The sequence below is a fragment of the Crocuta crocuta genome, unplaced genomic scaffold (assembly GCF_008692635.1).
Source record: "Crocuta crocuta isolate KB4526 unplaced genomic scaffold, BGI_CrCroc_1.0 scaffold564, whole genome shotgun sequence".
NCBI lineage: Eukaryota > Metazoa > Chordata > Mammalia > Carnivora > Hyaenidae > Crocuta > Crocuta crocuta.
The window spans coordinates 3,707,328-3,715,646 of record NW_027533010.1 but is presented as its reverse complement, the minus strand read 5'-3'; positions in this window follow the sequence as shown (position 1 = coordinate 3,715,646).

The following is an 8,319-nucleotide window of genomic DNA, read 5'->3' as shown; positions in this document are numbered from 1 at the left end:
AAGAAGGTTCTAGAGAGATTTGGCCCTATCAATTAAAAATAAACAAACTTTAATATACTTAATAAATGTAAAGCAGAAAGTGAGCTAATTAGTTTTTCTTCTCAGTAAGAATGGATGTCAGTCATATTAAATGGAAGAAATTGACAGGTAATGGAGACGAGGAATTAAAATGTAATCCTATAATAGTATCTAGCAAGCCAAGAATGAGAGGGTTTCAGTACATCAATGTATCCACTGCAGGTATGTTAATTACCTGGTAGACAAGGCAGAGTGGGGAGAAGGGAAGGCCCATTGCCCATGGATGGCTCTGTGCTGGCTGCTAACAATGCCAGGGTGAAGGCCCAGGAAAAAAAAAATTGCTGAGTTTTTCTAATTGAGGTGTGACTGGAAGTAAATGAGAGAATATTTGAATAAATAGTACTTTCCTAGTATTTAGTGGTGAACTACAGAGGATATGTCATTATTAATGCTAAGAAAAGGAAAAAGAAATGGTGGTGGTATTAGTACCTCCAATGTGTATCATTGCTGGTATTAGCACCTGAAACAGGCAGGTATTGTTTACCAATTGGTAAAGTGGGCATAGAGACAATGAAGGCCTTTTCTGGGGTGACAGGGCCAGTAGTAGGTAACTGACTCTGACTCAGAACTCAGTGACATCTATAAAAGAACTTGATGAGCAATTTGCGGTGACAGCCCCAAAGATCACTTTGGAGTAAATGTGTTTTCAACAAATAAAAGTATTACTCTTGATATTGCCATCAAAAAGTATTTGCTGTTGATTCCCTCAAAGCGATATTCTTGTTTTGTCCTTGGGGAGATGATGAATGAGGAGAACTGAGTGATTTCCTGGTCTTTTTGGATAATCTTGATTTAAATCTCATGGATTTTTCAGACGCAGGATTATTTAATGAGAGAATTACAGGTGTGATTGACTGTAAGTTTTCTCTTCATTTTGTCTCTAGACAAAAATATTTCCAGGTAGAAAAAATGACTTAAATGGAGTTTGAGGTAGGACTCCAGATGCTGCCTGGGTGACTAAACTACTTTTGTTATCTGTCCCCCAGGTGAGCACCTCACAGTGTGGCTAGGGAACCAAGGTGGTTAAGAGTTAGACTGTCCTCTGCTGAAATTCTAGTGCTGACTTTTGCTGCCTGGGAGGCTACCGGCAAGTTCTGACATCCTCTGGGTGTCAGGATCTTCATCTGTAAGGTGAGAAACTTATAATTTTTTTTTAACTTGAGAAAGAGAGGTAGGGGAGAGCAGCAGGGAGGGGGAAGAAGGGATGGGGGTGAGAGAAGAAGAGAGAGAGACAGAGGGAATCTTAAGCAGGCTCGATGCTCAGCATGTAGCCCCAATGCAGGACTCAATCCCATGACCCTGAGATCATGACCTGAGCCAAAATCAAGAGTTGGACACCCAACTGACTGGGCCACCCAGGCGCCCCCTTATGATCAGTTTTGTACACAGTTTTGGGTCTGGCTGAGTTGGTACTTAACCAATGGCAGGTGTTCCTATTGTTTTCTTGGACTCTTTGTTCCTCTTGAAAGAATTTCCCATCAAGCCATACTGCCAATAGACGTAATATTTCTGTGCAACAGAGTTAAATAGACCCACATTTGGCCTGATGTCATGAATCAACAAACACCTGGACATGTAAGGTATTTGTTGGGCATTTGTTGTAAATTTTATTTTGAGCCTTTTATCACAGAGGAGAATGGTAACTTTATTAATTAATACCTATAGCTGGCCTGAAGTCAAAACCAACTCTCTGCGTGCTTTTAAGTATATATAAATTATCAGATGATGCTGTAAATAACCTCAACTGGCTCCCTGAGAGTTTAGAAAAGAAGTACTGAGTGGAGAAAGGATGAGCACCACCCAGTGATGACTCAGATTTTTGTTGCGATTTATGCAGAACTCAGAACTCAAGGAGGACTGTTGACAAGGAGAGCAGTCAATCTAAACAGGAAGCATCCAAGCATCTTTGTCACAGCATTTAGCCTCATCTAAATGATATCAGGGGTGGGAATGTCTAGCAGAGGAGGGGTTGTGCAGTGTTGAAGAGTATGGGGCTTTTAGGTCAAGAAGCCAGAGCTCAGGCTTGGCCCCTACTGTTCACTCACCTTCTTATCTTGAGCAAGTGACTTCTATCTTCTGATTTTGTTTCTTTATCTGCAAAAATAATAGTACCTACCTCAAAAGACCATTCTGAGGCTTCAATGAAGGGAAACGCATAAAAGATTCGTCACGGTGGGTGGCATGTGATACGTATTATCACTGTTAGTATAATCATTATTCTATCAGATTCAGGGACTCTTTCCAGGGCAGAGGAAATTCAAGGGAAAAAGAAATGTAAAAATTACTCAAAAAGAAGAAAAATGAAGAACCAAATGCCCCCTCAAATATACTCTTATATTTGATTGGCGTAACATATGAATTTGACATAGGTTGTGATGTGGATGTGGGTCTTTCTACGTTCAGACCACACTCCCCATGTGAAAATTGTTTTAACCTTTGAAAATTATGTTAAGTTTGATCATCACAGAAAGATTGAAGACCTACCTCATAACCATTTATAATCTTGTGACTAAAATGGACATGCAACTGAGGATTGTTACCTCCTTTCTTTTTGGAATTTCATTTTGTAATGCACAAAAATACACTCATGAACTACTATTTCTGCTCATGTGCACAGCGCATCTCATAACACCGCAAAGTCTAGTCTCATTGCTGGAGCCAGGTTGGTCATTGACTGAAATCACATGCTGCCTCATGTGTCTGAGGGGAGGGACCCTGTGGTCAGCAGCGAAGCAAGGGCAAGAGGCCACGAGAACCACCATGAAGGTGTTGAAATCCCAGGTACATAGTTCCTGAGGGCTGCCTAAAGAGTACTACACACACGGTGGCTTAAAACAACAGAAGTTTGTTGTTTAACTGTTCTGGAAGCTGGAAATCTGAAATTAAGGTGTTGGCAGGGGCTCTGAAACTGATAGGGAATCCTCCCTCGCCTCTTCCTAGCTTCCGATGGCTTGCCAGCAATCTGGCTTTCATGACTTGTTAAATAGATCCCTCGTGTCCTCTTCTTCCCTGTGATGTCTTACCTGTATCTCTTCATATTGTCTTCTCTGTGTGTGTGTCTGTCTCTGTGTCCAAACTCCCCCTCCTCCCCTTATAAGGATACCAGGCATATTGGATTAGGGCTCACCCATCAGACTTCATTTTAACCTAATAATTCTGTGAAGACCCTATTTCTGAATAAGGTCACATTCTGACTCACTGGCGGTCAGGGCTTCAGTGTATCTTTTTAACATTTTTTATAGAGGAACGCATTTTACCCCATAATGCCAGGGTTCCTCATATTTAGACTGGATGGATCTCTGAGGCTCTACATACAGTTTTGGCAATTGAGAGAGGACAACAGGCTTTGGAAAAATTTAAATGTCTCTCCAACCACAGGTCCATACATTTCAATTTCTTAAAAGTAAACCATGTCATGATATTGTGAATGGCACACTCCTGTTGCAATTTCTATGTAAAAATGTAAATTTGCAAAGGGTAAACATCTAGCATTCACTATCAATTTTGTAATCCTTTGTTGCGGCATTTCTATCACATCAGGAGCCTCAACAAATGGATGTGGCCACAGCCTGTGAACAAGAGTCAAGTGTATCCTCACAACTTAACATGATTTGAATCTCTTTATCCAGGATTAATCCTGAGGAGGCAGCTACCTTCCTTTAATGTTTGCTTTCCAAGGAAGAAATATCCAAAACCACACACAAAAATATGGTACACACGTCATCGATACGATCAATTTCAGGAAAAGGGAATGCACAATAGTTTGTTAATAAGGGTCCCAAGTTCTTACACGTGTCAGGCACCGTGCTAAGGTCTTTCCTTACATTATGGAACCCTGCACTCATTGCTGTTAAAGTTAGTGGAATCTAATTACATGCAGTGGTGAAAAACTTATAACTTTTAACTTTGTTGGCAATGTAAGTAACTGTGAGAATAAATATGGAAAGATCACTCTTTTAAAATTCTTGGTTACTTGGGGCACCTGGGTGGCTCAGTCAGTTAAGCGTCTGACTTCGGCTCATGGCATGATCTCACTGTTTGTGAGCTTGAGCCCCACGTCCCGCTCTGTGCTGACAGATCAAAGCCTGGAGCTTGCTTTGGATTCCATGTCTCCCTCTCTTTCTGCACTTCTCCTGCTCACAAATGTGTCTCTCTATCTCTCAAAAGTAAATAAACATTACAAAAAAATTTTTAAATTTTTGGTTACTTACAATTCTGATTTTCCCCCCTCTCTGCTGCTTTGCTTGATTGCCTTGTATGATGTATTTTTTTCACAGAGTCTGTACTTCTCGTTCTAAGAGTACAGAAAAACAGGACTGAAGAGGAAGTCAGTTTCTCCCTTCCTAACACCTGACATGTATTGAATAATGGCCAGTTGACTGTATTTAAACAATGAGTACATTATTTGTGCATTTTATTGAAGGATACACATGTTTAAGCACTGTGTGAAAGTGTCCTTGTGTATCCTACTTTTACATTTACTTTGAAACTTCCCAGTCCTTGAGGTATTTTTATGGTCAGGCACATATGCATGCAATGATTGTATGACCACCCTTGGATTATGTATTGCATCTAATGAAATTAGCTTTTTTGCTCACCCCTGGGCAACCTTTGGAAATAAGACAATAGTCTCAGTTGTTTGTTTCCTGGAGAAATGTTAATGATTAACTTGAAAAAGGAAGAATTTCTTTTACCCCACTGCCTAATTTTTCATAATTCCATACAATTGCTGTGTACCTTATCTTTGTTTAATATATCCCATGCAAGATATTAACTTGTATAACATTGGTGTACATGAATTTTTGGCTAAGGAGAAAGCACTACCGTACCTAAAGACTTTAGTTCTTTCCAGTTGGGGTGATTGTTTTTTTATATTAAGCCTTGTCCACAGCCAGAACATGTTGAATTCAGGCTTCGCTTTAATGGTTCTAAGATAAAGCATCAATCTGATTTATTTGGATACTAACTACCTTTTGCCTGAATCCACATAGCAACTAATATTTTCCACATGTGCCCAGCAGATCTTTATTGGTGTACTCCAGCATGATGCGAAATACTAAAAAAAAGTACATAACTGCAACTAGGCTAGGAGTTTGCAGTGTCTGGGGAATGTTCTCCAGGACAGACCTAGGTGGGCAACTCAGTGTAAAACTTGGGAGATACCTACTGCCTTGTGGCGGATGAAAGAAGCACTTGGCTTTTGACCATGGCTCTCTGCAAGATAATTGGTGGTAGGTTGGGTCCTCTGTTGGACTAGGTGTCGGTCTCTGGGCTAACCCAGGGGTTCTCCCTAGCAGGCTGAGCTGAAGTTTGCTTGCCTGATGGCTTGATGTCTGAGTGTCTGGTTGTGTCCAAGAGTGCTAGAAGCATAGCACTGAGTGTTGTATCTGTACTGTCTCTTCTCATTTGCTTAATGATACTATTAGGTAGGTACTAGTGTACTCTCCCATTTTATTATGAGGAAGCTGAAGGGCAGAGAGGTTAAATGCCTTGGTCACTGAGATAGCAAACGATGTGGGAGAGATATGAACCCTGACAGTTTTACTCCAGGAACCCATTTGTTTGGGGTCTACTATTTATAATTCCTGAGGGAGGCTACATGCTAGAATGGAAAGGGCATAGGTTTTATGTATAGACAATGCTGGGGTCAAATCACAGTTGTGTGCTTAATATGTGGATGTCTTTGAATCCATGATCTAGCCTTTCTGGGATTTAATTTTGTCATCTGTAAAATGGGATTGATGGGAGGATTAAATGAGATAATCCATATTAATTAATACCCCACCTGCCAAGTAAATGTTCAAATATGCCAGCTCATTTGCCTTCGAACTACTGGCTTATATTGCTTCTGGCACCTTAAACAGGTCTCCCAATGTGATCCTTACTTACTGTGCTAGGAATGGCACCACAGTCACGCTGCTGAGCTACCATCACTCCAATAGATGCTTCTCACACTTGGGGCCTTGGTCAAAGTTCCCTTCAAGCAGAGGTAAATCCATCCAGACATCCTCCTTTTAAACACCGAGGGCTGCATCTGTTTTAGACCAAAAATAATACCTTGTGATTGGCAATGTTTCAGTAACATCATTTGTGTGTTTTATTGAAGCAGAGGTTACAATTATTAGTGACACCAGGAATTTCAGACATTTAAACACAGTTTTGACTTCTCCAGAGCAAACCACATCCCTGTGCAATTATTAGTTTATCTAAATACCTTCCATCTGAACCCTAAACTGGAGCTGGCCTCTGTGGGAGGTGGTCCCTCTGAGGACACACTTTCCACTGCACTGTCAGTGCAGGCAGACAAAGCTGGAGCTCAGCTGGAGGCTGTAAGAAAGGTGACTTGGTTCTCTGAGCTAGTAATTTGCTCCCTGGCTTGGGTCACTTCCTAGTCACTGCCAATTTGGGTAGGTTATTCCAAATCCCTGTTTGAAGCTGACCTTAAGAATTTAAAAGAATTAAAAACAAGGTTTTCCTTCCCTTGGAGTCCACTCTTTCCATCACATGATCTCTCTGTAGCATCTATTTCAGCCAGTCCCTCACAACCCAACATCTGTGCAAGAGAAGGAAACAATTCAAAAACCATCCTATCCTTCAAAGCCTCAGAATCTTACCTCCATCTGTGGTCTAAAGATTTTTGTTATTATGTTTTTGCTAATGTCATTTTAACAACAGTATGTAGCTAGAACACATTGTGCCTTCTAAATTTGAGGTAAGTAATCAGAATGGGTGGTGGCCATATCGTGTTAGTAGAGAAGAGGAATTAGGTTTCCTTTGAAAAGGGCGTAGTTACCACTTCATCTATGATGTAGGAATTATGATCTCCACTTGCAGATAAGGAACCAAGGCTCACAGAGAGTAAGACATTTGTACGTGATCACACACAGGCAGTGGGGCCACGATTTGAACGATGTCCATGTCATCCAAAGCCTATAGTTTTTCAACCACTTCCTGCTGCTTAAATTTGGAAGAAGCAAAGAGACAGGTCTGCAGCTCAACCATGGACCCTGAACACATGTCACAGAGTCATGGTCTCTGACTGGCCAATGTTTATGGTTGTTGTTGTTTTAAATCTGTCTATTCTCACTCAAAAATTAAACATTTAGTTGGATCAGTTTTCAAGTTGCTAATACACTGACATTCAACAAGAAGTGTTGAGTGTGCCTCGCACTGCACTGGAGATGTGGCAGACATTCTTAGGAACCAAGTCGAAGACAAGGAGCTACTGAAGACATTTTAGCTAGAGCATGATGGAAACCTACTTAAAGGTTGGGAAGATGGTAGGCAACAGTATGAAGACGGATTAGGAGGACTGAAGATGAGATTCTTCAGAGGGCATTTTTCGGACCCAGGCATGAAATTATGAGACTCTGACCAATACTTTCTCACACCAAAATTAAAGAACAACTGAGGCCTTCTGTGGGTTGATGTCCTTGGTGGAGTTTCTTAGCAAGCAGTCCCAATATTAGCCATGTTTCTCTCTTCAGTTACCTCTCCCATTCCAGCACCTTGGGGGAGGGGACAGTTCCATTCTGGAGTACTACCTTTCCTTTACAAGGCCTAACTCATTTGGTGCTGAAGTGGCATATTGAATTACAGGGAGATAGATCAGCAAGAGCCTTACCTGGTGGGTGGATGGATAGATGGATGGATGAATGGATGGATGGATGGATGGATGGATGGATGGATGGATGGATGGATGAAATAATCCTACCCACTGAGAAACTCTGGGTAGTTTATGTGCCTGGAGCAGAGAAAGCAAAGGAAGAGTCTTGGTGAGAGGTAAGACAATGTCTAGATCACAAAAGCTCTTCTAGGTCATATATAACAGAGGCTCAACCATACACCATCAGTCAATGGGGACCCATAAAGAGATTTTAAGCCAATCTGGGTGGAAAGGTAGAGTAATGTGCACATCTTCATTTTGTACAGATCACTCAGACAAAACTGGAGGCAGGACAAGCAGTGACAGACTATTGCAATGATCCCAGAGAGGATAATGAAAGCCTGAACGAAGGTAGTATTTGAAGTAAAGGGGAGGGGAGGACGGAAGAGAGATGTTAAGGCCATAGTGTCCATTGGCCTTGGTGACTGATTGGATGTGGTATGGGACGTGGAGTCTGAGAGGGATTCTGGGTGTCTCCAGAGTTCTAGATTGGGTGATATTGATCTTCCCTGAGATGTGGGACAGGGAAGGAGGACTTGGTGTGGGAGCATGGACAGGAGCTCAGTCTGGGGCTG